General features: G+C 37.3%; 1 pseudogene; it reads left to right on the forward strand.

The window, feature by feature from the left end:
* Positions 1 to 15,347, forward strand: part of LOC101145164 (elongin-C-like) — a 59,713-nt pseudogene extending 44,366 nt beyond the window's left edge.
* Positions 15,348 to 15,663: the final 316 nt, after the last annotated feature.

The raw sequence follows: 15,663 nt of genomic DNA on the forward strand, positions 1-15,663 counted from the left end.
ACAGAAGTTACCCCCCAAATTTGTTCTAACAGTTTCACTATTTTGAAGCGCACATTTAAATACACAAAACTGAATGAGGACCTCACACGTCTTTACTGACTCCTCAACTTGCACAATTCTTTTCTTTTTGTATTTTTATTTTTATTTTTTTATTTTATTATTATTATACTTTAAGTTTTAGGGTATATGTGCACAATGTGCAGGTTAGTTACATATATATACATGACTCGCACAATTCTTAAGCCTATGTGCTCTAGAGTTGTAGTAACTTGTATTACCATTCCAATCCTAACTGGCTCCCAAAATTCCACCCAATCCATTTCTCACTTGACTATCATATAAATAATGTACAGAGGACTGCAGAAGCCTCATGTCTACCTACGGATACATGGGAATCACTTGGAATACAGGAGCTATTGCTGAGAATTGTTTTCTCACTGCAGCTTATTTCTTTATCTTATGCTTCTGTTTTCCACTCCTAACTATTTATTCCTCTTAGAATTCTTTTTTCGTCCATTAAATATGTATATTATATACCAGAAAGTTATTACTGTGCTTTTCTGTTGCACTTCTCTAGCCATGGATCTGTCTTTTCATCATTAGCATTAGGCACTCTCAGGTTCAAAATGTTTGGTGAAAAGAATTTATTGGCTTTTTCTCATCATGACTTATGAGGTGAAATTAAAAGTTCATGTTTATTTCACATATAAGTAACTTTTCCCATGATCCAATACATGTAGGATGAGAGGCCAGACATAAGTCACTTTTGTTTTGCAATTTTTTTTTCTTTCGAGACAGAGTTTTGCTTTTGTTGTCCAGGCTGGAGTGCAACGGCTCTATCTCGGCTCACCGCAACCTCTGCCACCTGGGTTCAAGCGATTCTCCTGCCTCAGCCTCCCGAGTAGCTGGGATTACAGACATGTGCCACCATGCCCAGCTAATTTTTTGTGTGTTTTTAGTAGAGACAGGGTTTCTCCATGTTGGTCAGGCTGGTCTCGAACTCCCTACCTCAGGTGATCCACCCACCTCGGCCTCCCAAAGTGCTGGGATTACAGGCGTGAGCCATTGCTCCTGGCTCATTTTGCATCTTATCACACATGGCTGAACACCACATACATGCAACAGCCACTTTGTAAGTGGGCACTGGCTAGGAGAGAAAAGAAAGGGGATGAGAAAGGAAAAGAAGAGTGAAAATGGAATGGGAGCAGCCGCCCCTGCATCCACATATACTGGCAACCTGCCTGTTGGCCAAGCTCAAATTATGTGTTTTCCAAGGGCACTCTGTGCAATGAATCCCCTAGTCTATCAATTTATTAATGAGATCTTTTAAAAAATAAACTTTTGTATATACTTTTTTTAAGCTACAACATTTTTAAATAGAGACTGTTGACCTAAAAATAATTAACCTGTGGAATTTCTCCCTGGAAAATTATCAAATGCCACTGGATTTTGGAAATGAGTAGCTCAACATCTTATCCCAAATGGACTCTGAAATATGAGATGATACTTTCTGACTGTTTAGATTTGAACATTTTGTCTCAAGTAATTTGTTGACAGTTCTGGTTACTACTGCTACATAACAAATTATAGTCATTCCTCTGTATCCGTGGGTGACTGGTTCCAGGAACCCCTGCAGATACCAAAAATCTGCAGACATTCAAGTCTGCTATATAAAATGGTGCAGTTTTTGCCTATAACCTACACACACCCTCCTGTATACTTGGCATTACCTCTATCTCTATAGCTAATACAATGTAAATGTTGTATAAATAGTTGTTATACTGTAATTTTGTAATTTTTTTTTCAAGTGTTTGATCTGCAGTTTATTGAAACCAGAGATGTGGCCCATAGATACAGAGGGAGGGGTAACTGTAACCCAAAACTTAGCAGGAAACATACACCTTATATTGAGCTATTAGGTTCTGTGAGTCAGTAATTCAGGCATGGCTTCCTGGGAATGGCTTGTCTCTGCTCTGTAATGTCAGGGTTCCCAGCTAGAAGACTCAAAGGCTGGGGGTGAATCAATAACTGGGGGCTGAAGTCATCTGGAGGCATCTTCGCCACATGCCTGGTGGTGGATGCTGGCTGCCACCTGGCACCTCAGCCTGTTGGCAGGAGCACCTACAAGTGGCCTCTACCTGTCCCTGGGCTTCCTCATTGCATGGAAGCTTAGGATGATTAGACTTCTACATGGCGGATCAGGGTTTCGGGAGTTGAGTGTCCTGGCCAACAAAGCAATGCCGCAATGTCTCTTCTAACTCAGCCTCAGAAATCACAAGCGTTACTTCCACTGCATTCTCCCATCGATAAGCAACTCACAAGTAGCCCAGGTTCACAGAGGAGAGAATTTGACATTCTTTCCTGAAAGGACTGTGGCAAGGTTCTAGAATAGCATGTAGGATACGAAGTTGCGTTGCAGCCCTCTTTGGAAAATTCAATCTGCCACCTCAATTCAAGAAAATCACTGATGAGAAATAATGGGGAAAACGTCATTTGACTCACTCGTTACTCAGTATATACCAATTCCAGTTGATTGATTCAGTTTTTCACTTGTTAATCAGTTGTTTTGCATTTGGAAGGTCCAATAAAATCTCCCTTTCCCCCTTGTATTCTTTTTCATTTAAAAAAATAGTGTTGAGAAAAGATAAACAATGTATAAGAAAGCAGAAATTCCTAAATGATACTTCAGAATAGCTTAACTAAGAAAATTATTTTGTGAAAATGCAAATTGAAAAATACATTTTAGGATTTTGTGCTTGTGTCATGAAAGGCAAGATTCAGACTTCAGACTCTGTGAGCTGGGAGGTTTTAAAAGATTCTAGAACAATTAGAGAGACTGGAAGTCACTTCTTAAGCCATGGCTAGAAGATTTCTGGCAAGAAGAAATTAATAGATTCCTCAAAATATGGATATGTGTGTGAGCATAGCTATAAGACATATGCAGTAGAATACTGCACTGGTAAAATGGTAAATAGATTTCCTAAAGTATTAAAATATTATGTGTCCTCTGAGAGGAAGTTTGGCTCTGTGTAATTACTAATCTTTGCTAATTTTTGTAATCCTTTGCATTTCAGATATTATTTGGCAATATAACCCTGAATGTTTAAGCTCTCACTTTTGTTTTTCATAACTATATAACCTTTCCAGTGACACTTTAAGAGGAAATGGAAAGTAGCACCGTACATCTCAAACCCATAACATATTAGTAAATAGTTCAGAGCCAAAAGTTAGCTTATACCATATCCTAGTAAAATGTCGCCTTTTAAACCATTCTGCAAGTCCAAGTCCTTTAAAAAAATCTATTGTCTTCACAAAGGGATATTTAGCTAGTGGAATTATAACTCCTTGGCTTGGCTCATGAATTGTGCTTGCTAAATGAAGCTTCCTCAGAAATCCATGCGGCATTTACAGGGCTTTTAACTCCAAAAAGGCAAACCCTGGCTGGGCCCACTAATACCGAGCACATATTATTTTCATGCACTTCCATTTGCGTGTGCAAATACCCATATTTGCTCATGGAAATTGCCCAGGCAAGCAGATGATAATTTGGAAAAAGGACAGCCCTATTCAGCATGCACCAATGCATGAAGAAACACACGCTTTCAGTGCGTGAAGATTGCCCAATCTGTGGGTAGTTCAAGGAGAAAAAAAAAAAATGAATGTTCTTGTATGCTTGGCAGGTGAATTGACAAATAAGGAGGATGCACTTAAAGGAGGCTGCTAAAAAGTTAGCATTATTTCACAGTAATTTTATTCTAGCTTTGCTTATATAATTTGCAGTCGTTTTTCAGCTTGGGGAAAAAGACTAGGCTGAAGACAAGAATTAACTACTCTATTTCCTCCTCTTTAATTTCCAGTGTCGGTTTTCATGGTTATTTTTGTTCTCTGTTTCTGCCTTCTGTGAATACATGTATGTGAATAACTCTCCTTTTTGCTCAGTTGAAATATATTTGGCAATGTGAAAACCAGCTTCTCTCGCTTCTGCTACTTTAATTACCTTTGTTAATTCTGCTGGCTCTTTTCCACCCCCACGCTTCACCATCCATCCTCTTCCTTATCAAACTGGTGACCTATTTTTCTTTCCGTAAGACTCATTATTCTATCTCTTAAAAAGTGGGCTGAATGGAAATGGGATGGGGAACTAAAATATTGATGCATGGCAGCGTATTGTGTGCTGCTTCTGTGGCCCAGTTTCTTCAGGAGTCACACTGGTAGCAAGTAGAGTCTGTAATAATAACACAAATATCACTCTTTTTCCCCTCCAATAATTAAGACCTCTGTAAAGCCCCTCACCTCCAGGTATTTCAGGTGCCTCCAATTGGCTCATACATGGGTGTGGTTCCCCAGCATGCTATACCTGCTGACTTCAGCACCACACATTGCATCTGTACAACATGCCATTGCCCCTCCAGAACATACATCTGTAGTTGCCAGACACTGCGTCTGCTGGATACGGCACTAACTTTGGGCACTAATGTCCTTACACACACTGTAACTTACTACTACTGCTAATACATCTGAGCCCATGAAGAACCAGTTTCATTGGCTGTTGACCTGTAAAATGGATAAGATTGTCTCTCTCTCTCTCCTCATGTATTACATTATGTTAAACGGCTGCAACCAAAACATTATACTGTGTCTCCATTCTTCACTTTGTCAAACATGTCTTTTTATTTTAACTTACAGATCCTGTTCAAGAGTCACTGTAAGACTCAGGCATGAGTCCAGTTGGTACAGGGGGAAGAATTCCCCTGGGTAATAGACACTGCCACCTGAGAAAGGCCCAGAGACTCTCTTTCCTTCAGGAGTCCTAGGTGTTGTTATTGGATCAAGCTTCTTATGCATGGCAACTCCTTTGCATAGGATGAGTTATCTATTAGTAAGATCCCTAGTCCCTCTCAAAAAGAGATTTTTGGGGGACCACCCCTTCCAGTCCAGCTGACAGGCTCACACATCTTTGAACCTCAGCAATCAACACAACTTGAGCTATAGCCAGGACCCCTATCACACTTTGTATTCATTTCTATTGGTTCTTCTGTCTAAAGTGATCATTTAGCTCATTGTTTCTCAGAGGAACAATATTAGCATTAAAGTTTTCATGGGAGTTTTGTCATTTCATATGTCATTAAGAATTACTTTTTTGGCTAAAAAGAAAAGAAAAGGGAAAAGGAATAAAAGAGAGGCAGAGGGAGATAGATAACTTGCAGAGTCAGCATTAGGAGTAATCTCCCAGCCACCCACTGTGAGGGGATTTACTCACTGTACCTTCAGATTCACAAGTCACTTCAGAGAGAGAGGCAAGAAGATAGCTCCTGTAAATGTCAGTCTCTTAGATTACCCTGTTGTTAAAAGGGTTATTTTACACGCTGAATATTTTTTTAATCTGATTAAGATAAAATTAAGATTGAGATTAAGATAAGACTAAGTGGGTATCCACTTGTTTAAAAGAAAATGGTAATAAGGGAAGAAAAGATTTAAAAGGTTAGAAGAGGGGAGAAGAAGGGTGGAAGAGAGAGAGATTTTTCTTTTTTAATTTTTCTTTCTTTCTTTCTTTCTTTTTATTTATTTATTTATCTTTTTTTTTTGAGACAGAGTCTCCCTCTGTCGCCCAGGCTGGAGTGCAGTGGCGCAATCTCAGGTCATTGCAACCTCTGCCTCCAGGTTTACAGGCCTGTACCACCACACCCTGCTAATTTTTGTATTTTTAGTACAGACAGAGTTTCCCCATGTTGCCCAGGCTTGTTTTGGGGTTTTTGGTTTTTGTTTTGTTTTGTTTTGTTGCTGTGACAGAGTCTCGCTCTGTCACCCAGGCTGGAGTGCGGTGGTGTGATGTTGGCTCACTACAACCGCTGCCTCTTGGGTTCAAGAGATTCTCATGCCTCAGCCTCCCAAGTAGCTGGTATAACAGGCGTGTGCCACCATGCCTGGCTAACTTTTGTATTTTTAGTAGAGATGGGGTTTCACCATGTTGACCAGGCTGGTCTGGCCCTCAAGTTACCATAAGTGATCAGCCTGCCTCGGCCTCCCAAAGTGCTGGGATTATGGGTGTGAGCCACCACGCCTGACCTGAGGCTGGTCTTGAAATGCTGGACTCAAGTGGTCTCCCACCTTGGCCTCCAAAGTGTTGGGATTACAGGCATGAGCCACCACACCCCAACCTTGAGGTATTTCTTTGATAAGGTATTTATCCAAAAAAGTTTGAATAGGTACATCAAACATATTAGTTTAAAAAGGTCATAGTTTTGGTCAGGGTACAAAAACTGTACCATAAATAGGGCAACCATTAGGCTGGCCAAATTATCTCAGCTTATACGGGAAAATGAAAACAAAAGATAAAGAAATATATAATGACTTATCTCTGAAACCAACGTAAGCTGTCATCATGCAAATTTTTAGTTTCTTCATGGAGGTGGCCCAGTTGTATAAAAAAATGCACAATTTTATTATAAAAATAACTATAACTCTGATGCACAAATGTTAATAAACCATGTCTTATTGGTAACAAATAAAGTTCCCTTCATCCAACTTTTCAAAATTAAGGTTTATTTAAAAAAGGAGGATATTAAAAATTACCTATTTAAATCATGTTTTATTTGCTGTTCTTAATTTAAAGAATACTTTCATTTAGCAATAATAGTCTATTTTAAAACTATTACATGGATATATCAACCATTCCAAATTTCTACTAATGGAAACCATAGTTATTTTGACTGAGCATAATTTGTTCTAACTTTGATGAAGAGTGTGTGTATGTGTGTTTTAATAAAGTCTGTATCATAGCTCTAATATTAAAACTAGGACTAAAACAAGACACACATGATTAATAAATATCCTTGGGCAACTGGAAAGCTTATTTCATATATGAGAATGTGTACTAAGTAGACATTCTAAAAGTTGCTCATAGAAGGACTCTATCATTCCCAATTGTTGAACCATTAAATCCATTACATGATGATACAGCATTTTAGATATTTATTATAAATTTTCCTTATATTTTTCCGTATATATTTTATATATATATAAATATATATTTATATATATTTCCTTATATATTTCCTTAACATACAGCATAACTTTGGGCAATCATGTAAATGTGGGTGTTTCACTTCTGGTAAGAAAATGTAAAATATGAAATGTGTTTAACCATGCTGGATCATTTTCATGTATTGAAAAGAATAAACAGTGAACTTCTGTTTCCAAATTGCTCACTATTTAAAACTCAGTGTAACTCTTCATTTATCAGATTTATCTTGCTCATTCTTTGTTAATTAAGAAATGCTTAAAAAAAATCAATCTCTGGTCAAATTCATTTTGCAGTTAATAGGTGCCCATATAGCAGCTTACTGTCTAATTACTCCATGTATGTGTTACCCGGCCTATGTTCCATTAGTAAACATTTAAAATTTAAACAGGGTAATTTGTTCATATTACAATAAAATCTTTACTTCTTTTCACCTGAAGCATATTCAGCATGGGTCAGAGGTTAATGAAAGTCTAGATGAACATCAATAGTGAGGTTAACTTCAGTTAAGCTGTAGAATCTGAGGTCCAGGGTCATGTACCCTTTGGTAGCTTATTTTTCCTACCTGCGTAGTGGGGTTATAGAAAAATTATAATTTTAATTGAATATAAAATTGACCATGGTAAGGACCTGTCTCATTTTCAGCTTCCCCTCTAAAAACCTAAAACACTCTAAATTTGCTATACTTTAACCAGGTAACCTCCCCGGCATTCACCAAAGTTGCCAATGGTCTGTCTTCCTAAATACCTGGCACTAAGATATAGTAGATGCTATATTAATATTGAATGAATAAATGAATGGAAATGTCCTGTTTAAAAGGCCAAACAATTCCTTCCTAAAATCCAGTCCAAATTTATTTAATCCAATCCTGTTTGTTTCTCCTGAATGATTTTTGGTACCTGAGTGATGTGTTAATATTGATGCTGAAAATAAGATGTTATTGCTATCTTTATTACTTTCTGACAGCTTTCTCAAACATTTGCTCCAATGTTTTCTTCTCCTCGTTATGTTTTTCCAGCAGCCCACTTTCTTGGGTCTTGGACTGTCCATCCTCTCAGTACCATGCTTAACCCAAAGACAAATCACTGTCCCATTTCCTCTCATATGTTAAAAAAAAAAAATCTGCTCAAAAAGAACACACTCTGCGTTTTTATTTATCCCCATAGTTTCAAACATGTAGCAATTTTATGTCCAAAATATAAGTTACTAGAAATTCTCTTTGAAGAGAGAAACATTAAAAATGTGATTAAATCATTTTATTAATCCACTTTACACTGGGATTCTTTTCTAAAATCAGACAGATCACATGAAAAATTTTAAATTATAAAGTATCATATTTCATCCACTTTATTCATCTATAAGTGGCACTGATCAAAATAATTAATATACTTTATTTTTAATGTTTTATAATGTAGGCTTGATTATCTCTCTTTCAAAGTGAATGTGCAAATGTCACCGTTTTATTTTTTTTTCAAGAAAATTGCAGCTATCATTATCAACCCAAAAGAAAGATCTTGGTTCTAACTAGTAAGGGTTTCTTTGCTGCCCATAACTTTGCTTGCCCTATAGTTACCCAAAACTCTGATTAATCTGAGTTTTATCTAGTTTTAAATCTAGGTAATATTTATCTAGAGCCAAGGGGTCACACCTAGTTTGCCAGTCTCTGAAAAGAATCATTCCCAACACATCTGTTTCAGCATCATTATGCTGAAAGAAAGATTAAAAAGAATTAACCATTTTGCTTCCACAACTACTAGGAACCTTCTCCTCCTCCCACCCCAGAAAATGCACACTCAGACATGTACCCCAGACCTGGCCTGAAAGCCCTGGGGTTTCACACACCCTCTGAAGTTCATCCTCCAAACATAGATTTTTTTAAATCCCAGCTTTAGTCAGAGGGTAACAAACCCCAAGACAGCGGTGCAAAACTTGTGATGGGGAACTATGTCAAGCTGTATGGAGATTTTTAGAAACTTCTGTTGTTTGACTGAATGGACTCATTCTTTCAACAAAAACTTTTTAAGCCATTACTATGGACTAGATAGATTCAGGGATATAGCAGTGAACAAAATCATCAACGGGTCTCACAGAATTTACATTGTAGATAAAAAAGATTAAGATATCTAAAAGAAAGGTCCAAAAAAATTAAGAAAACCATAGTAAGAAGCGCAGATGCTATGGTGGGCAGAGAAACAGATGAAGCGATTTGATCAGGCAGAATTATGGTGCCTTTCCAAGGAGAAGGAGCTAAGGTTAAAACGTCTCTGAGGAGCACAGCCACAAACAGCAGCACTAAAATGTTCATGTAGGCTTAGCAGTTGGCTTCTTCAGCAGAGAAACGGAGGGATATTAAACGAATGCTGTCTTTACCCAAGTTTCTTCTCCAGGGACTGAAAAATGCCAACTTTACCCTCAGTCCTCAGGCTTTAAATCCCATCTCTAAAATCTTCATGTTAAATGAGGTGGCGGAGCAGGGTAGGGTGGGGACATTTTTTCCATGGCAATGTAAATTCTCTTTTAAATAAAAGTTTGTCAGTATTTATCGAAAGCCTTAAAATTCTTAGAATTCATTGACACTCATGTTTGTGCAAAAAGCCATATGTGCAAGAGTATTTGTTTTTGCTGTGTTTATCTCAACAAAAGAAATAGCCAAACTCCATCAACGGCCCACTAATTATATCAACTTTCATATATTTATACTTTGTTTACTGTGTGTCCATAAAAACAACATGAGTTAGATCTATGTGTCCTAAACTGAAAGAAGCTCCAAAGTACATTTTTTAAAATTTCCAAAATAAAGGTACAGAATTATATATATATATATATATATATCCATTTGTATAAAAAGAAAAGGATATACTCCATATATATATCTGCGTAGAATATTTCCAGAGAGAAATAAAAGAGCTATACAAGACTGGTTGCCTATGGGGAGAAGTAGGAGGCTCAGGTGGAAGGGGAACTTATTTTTCACTATATGCTATTTGGAATTTTACAATGGACATACATTCCTTTTTTAATAAAAATAAGCTAGATCCAAAAGTGACTAGAGTTTTTTTAATGCATGTCTTTGACTTGGATATTCTAAGAAGCTTTCAAAAATTGTTGATGAGAAACATATGTATTGTAAGGATTCCCTATTAATTTAATATAGCAAAAATGTGTAACAGTAAGAGAATGTAAATAAATGATAGTTTATTCATAAAGTGATAAAATGATAGTTTATTCATAAAGTGGAATGCTTTCCAGACACAAAGAAAAATGTTATGGAAATACATTTACTGACAGGAAACATTTTAATTAAATATTGTTTAAATTGAAAAAGCAGGTAATACGTGTAATGTGTGTGTATATATATGTGTGCGTACATGTGTGAGTGTATGTACATGTGTGTGGGGTTAATGGTGGAGAGACTTTGAAAACATTTTATTCTCTTGTGAATTATTATCTGTGTTTTCTCTGTGTTTTGCAGCAAGGCATTTTCTTTGTTTCTTTTTTTTTTCTTTTTTTTTTTTTTGAGATGGAGTCTCACTCTGTAGCTAGGCTGGAGTGCAGTGGCACAATCTCTGCTCACTGCAACCTCTGCCTCCCAGGTTCAAGCGATTTTCCTGCCTCAGCCTCCCGAGTAGCTGGGACGACAGGTGCACACCACCACGCCCAGCTAATTTTTGTATTTTTAGTAGAGACAGGGTTTCACCATGTTGGCCAGGATGGTCTCAATCTCTTGACCTTGTGATCCACCCGCATTGGCCTCCCTAAGTGCCGGGATTACAGGCATGAGCCACCGCACCCAGCCCAGCAAAGCATTTTCACTTTCACATACATTTGATTTATGAAAAAGGACGCAGGGTGGGGAACATCACACACCGGGGCCTTTTGTGGGGTGGGGGAATGGGGGAGGGATAGCATTAGGAGAAACACCTAATGTAAATGACGAGTTAATGGGTGCAGCAAACCAACACAGCACATGTATACATATGTAACAAACCTGCACGTTGTGCACATCTACCCTAGAACTTAAAGTATAATAATAAAAAAAGAAGGTAAAAAGGAGAAGCATAGTATAAACACATCTTGCATTAGAAAAATTGCATACATAAACATATTTGCATAGTTTGGTTCTGGAATCAACAAATAATCTTTGGATGGCAAAGTTCAGGATACCAAGGAAAATAATTAAAGATAGAGAAGGCATGACCAAGCATTACTTAATGACATGCAGCATAGCCCAAGGTGGGGATCTATAGCAAATGGTCTTAGGCCACAGGGCCAGTGTGTGGTCACTGGCAATTCTGGTAGGAGTAAGAGAGAATTAGATACAGGGATCACCAAGAAAAAGAGAGCTCTAGAAGGGTTCTGAAAGTGCTTAATAAGTTTTGCCTTGGCTGGCCTCAAATATCACCAAGTAAGAGCAACATGAAAAAAAATCATGCTTATGATATAGTTTGTCTGTGTCCCCACTCAAATCTCATCTTGAATCCTATAATTCCCAGGTGTCATGAGAGGGACCCGGTGGAGGGTAATTGAATCATGGGGCGGGTCTTTCCCATACTGTTCTTGTGATAGTGAATAAGTCTCATGAGATCTAATGGTTTTATAAAGGGGAGTTCCCCTGCACACAATCTCTTGCCTGCTGCCATGTAAGATGTGACTTTGCTCCTCATTCGCCTTCTGCCATGATTTTGAGTCCTCTCCAGTCATGTGGAACTGTGAGTCAATTAAACCACTTTCCTTTATCAATTACGTAGTCTCGAGTATGTCTTTATTAGCAGCGTGGGAACAGACTAATACAGTTTTCTTTATGCTTACACGGAGGTTCAGGGGACCTCTGAGTTGCTTTACCTGAAATGAGATCTCTTCATTGAGTTTGTTGTACAATTACAACATAGATGGCATATTTTTCCTGATATTTTCTAAGAGCAAAAGCTAAGCTAAAAACTCAATTTCTGACCTGAAAAGAATGCAAAAAAAAAAAAAAAAACAAAACTATTTTCCTTAAAAGTTATCTTGTTTGGCAGACACGTATATCTAAACTCCAGCAAATCTATATGAACTTGCTATTTGGAGATGCATAAAACTAGAGTAAGTCTAATTTGTTCTGTGGATGTTTTATCCCTCAATCAACCTTTAAGAGTATTTTATTTCTTTTCCTCTTTTAATCTGTTTAAGGGGTATGGGGAGAAATAAGATCCCTTAAGTATACTATTTAGGTCTTTCCCCTCTCCTTTCTAAGAAGCTCATAAATCAAAATAGAAAAAAAAATTCATACTTGTTCTCTCTCAGCAATATTTATTGAGGACTCAGACTGTGTACACAGCTCAATCTCCCAGATACTACAAAGAGAAATAGTAGAATTATCCCCTGCCACAGGGCACTTACAGAGAGAAACAAAAACATGTGCTCCATAGGCTGTATGCAAAGGAAACTTCTAAAATATAAAACCAATTGCTCCCCGTGTGTGAGTTTATATATTTCCAACTCAAAGCCATAGAGATTCCACAGAACAGGACAAATGAGCCTAAGACAAAATTGAGATCTTAAATGGCATTTAAAATCTGATTTCTGAAAAGATTCTCATATAAGAAATGAACAGAGAATAAACAAAACAAAACAAAACAAAGCAAAATACATTCGATGCCAAGTGCTACACTGCTCCATATAGAAATTAGTATCATAGGACTGACATTAATATCATTGGGTTAGGAGTCTTTTTTTTTTCCTTCTTTCATTGAGGTCTAGTATGCACATAGTAAAATGCTGGAAATGCACTAATAAGCATATGGCTGAATAGAGTTTGGCACGTGTAACCAACACCCACATCATGATCTAAAACATTCCAGCACTCCAGCAGGCTTCCTCTTGCTTCTTCCCAGTCATATTGCACACTCCATACCTAAAGTTCATCATTGGCCTGTCCTCTGCCAGACACAGGAGACTGGCAAAGAAAAAACTCTCTAGTGTGGCCATTAAGAAGAAAGAGAACGTAATTTCATGAAAGCCAGCAGATGAGAATAGGAGATGGTAACAACATGGTGGCACTAGGAGCGTGTCAGGAGAGGTATTTGCACATTTCCCTCTCCCAGTCTGAACACTGCTCCCTCCACCACCAACACTGGCCAGTTCCCACTGTCTGCAGAGCCAGCTCAGAGGTCCTTTGTAAAAAGCCTTTCCTATTCCTTCCAGCACAGGGAACTGCATCTACTATGTGCTCCAGAGTTCCCTGCATTTAGCTCTGTCAAAGTCGTGTTTGCACCATTTTGTTTGTAATCACGCATATGTCTCCCTTTGAAACTGTGTGTCTCTTGAATAATGAAATCCGATTTTATTTGTTTTTGTGTACCCCCCACAAACTCCTAGCAGTCACATGCAAACAAATATGTATGTTCTATATATATTATGTTTCATAGCTGAATTAGTTGAATGAAGAGCCAGAAAACTAGTGATTAAAAGACTATGTCCTAGTTCTTTTTCTTCCACCACTACTAGAACACTTTAGGAAGTACACACAGTTTTTCTGTTTCTTCCTTTTATTCTCATTTACTACAAATTAAATTTGACGATTTTGCCCACTGATGTACTTCCAGGGCCTAGACTACATCCTGGAACTCGATAAGCCCTTAATAGATATTTTCTAAATACCTGAATGAGTGGGTGAATGAATAAAAGCCTCCCCTTGCACAGTTATTGTAAGGTCATGCCTTCTTGATCTCTCAATTATAAGGGGATATAAATATTCAGCTGCTACATACTGTATTAAATGTGAAATCAAATGTGATGGAAGAAGAGTTCTATGTGTTATTGATATTGAAAAGAAGACATGAGTGTCATTTTACATGACTGTCATCACTGTCATTATTGTACTCCTCCATAGACCTGCAAATCTTGTGGGTGAGCAACATGCTGGATAATTTTCATGTAGCAACTCATGCATCCACAAATCCTTTCAGCTTTGGGAAAAAATGTGGACTCACAGAAATATTCATTTTTTCACTCTCTGATTTAGTATGTTTTCTCTCTTGTGCACACATATTTTCACACTCCTTCTCTTCATCTCTTCACTTCCTTCTAAAGGTTGATTGCCATTCCCCAGTGCATTTCCATAAATCTTGTAAGTACACAATATCAGTCCTCTTCTCATGATAACTGCCAGCTCAATGTGTGTCTTAGTGGGACCCTGTGTCCCCCTCCCATCCTGACACACCCATCTTGACACACCATACCTAGATTCTAATCCAGGCCTCTCAGAATCTCATCTCTATTGGAAAAAAGTCCTAATCCTTTCCAGAAAGTTCTATGAACTTCTTACGTTAAATTAAGACCTGCCCTTTTCTAACACATCCTTAGTCCCCAGAATTCTGAGTCAGGGTGAAGATTCAGAGGTCTCTAGCTTAGCCTGCTGATTTAGAAGATTGTTCTTCCATTCTGTATGGTGCTAGCTCAGTCCCAAAGATTTACACAATTGCTTTGTGTCCATGCCTACTCGCCTCCAGTTTCTCCTCCACCTTTTGCTACAGTGACCCCAAATTTGGCTTCTGGTCAAGATGACACAATAGTCACACATTGATGCAAAATGCAGAGCAATAACATAGGCTTAAAATATATTTTTAATGTATTTTTAAATATATATTTTAAATATATATTTTAATATGTATATTTTTAAACCTATGTTATTACTCTTCATTTTGGATTTTTTTTTATATATTGTATTGAATATTCAATAAATATAAATAGAATATATGTGTATATATATACACATATATGTGTATTCAATAAATATAAATAGAATTTATATTCAATAAATATAAATAGAATATATGTTGTGTGTGTGTATATATATATATATATATATATATATATATATATATATCAGGAAAAGGAGAAGAGCTGGCCCTTGAGTAGGGGCTGTGGCCAAGCACAGGAACCCAGCTGCAGTGACTGACAAGAAACTATTGTAGTTCCTAAGGCAATGAAATAGGATTTCACACGAACATAATAGATGGAGAGAAACAACCCTATGGAGGTTGTGGAGGCAGAGATGCCACATATGTCAAGTTAAAATCTTCTGACAGTCATAATTTTATTGTAAAAAGAGAATATGCCCTAACATCAGGAACAATAACACCCATGTTGAGCGACCCAGTTCAGTTGTGGAAAATAAAGCCATTGAAGTGAATTTTAGAACGATCCCTTCACATGTGCTGTTAAATGTACTTATTCCATCTACAAGGTTTTCTATACTAACAGCTCTACTGAGAATGCCAAATTCCCAATTGCACCTAAAATTACATTGAAATTGCTGATGGCTGTGAACTCCCTAGAATGTTAAATAAAATAAAATCTAATACAACGCCAGATTTTTTAAACATGTAATTCCCATAGTTAGAAATTCTTTCATATTTTCTGTTGCCTCTATGCAGTTGCAAACTATGAAGTTCATTGAAAAGCTGATTACTGTCAGAGTTGAAATTTGGTCCCTGTATAAATCAGTTCAAGATATTTTCACAAACTAAAAAATTAACAAATATGCCAATTTGTTATACCTTATCCCTTGGTGAGACTTTTTTTAAGTTACAGCAGTAACTGTACAGTAAATGCTGAGAATTAAGTTTAAATGTGTAAGTACCGCATATAAACACAGACTA

Source organism: Gorilla gorilla, chromosome 14 (assembly GCF_029281585.2).
Source record: "Gorilla gorilla gorilla isolate KB3781 chromosome 14, NHGRI_mGorGor1-v2.1_pri, whole genome shotgun sequence".
In the NCBI taxonomy this organism is placed as follows: domain Eukaryota; kingdom Metazoa; phylum Chordata; class Mammalia; order Primates; family Hominidae; genus Gorilla; species Gorilla gorilla.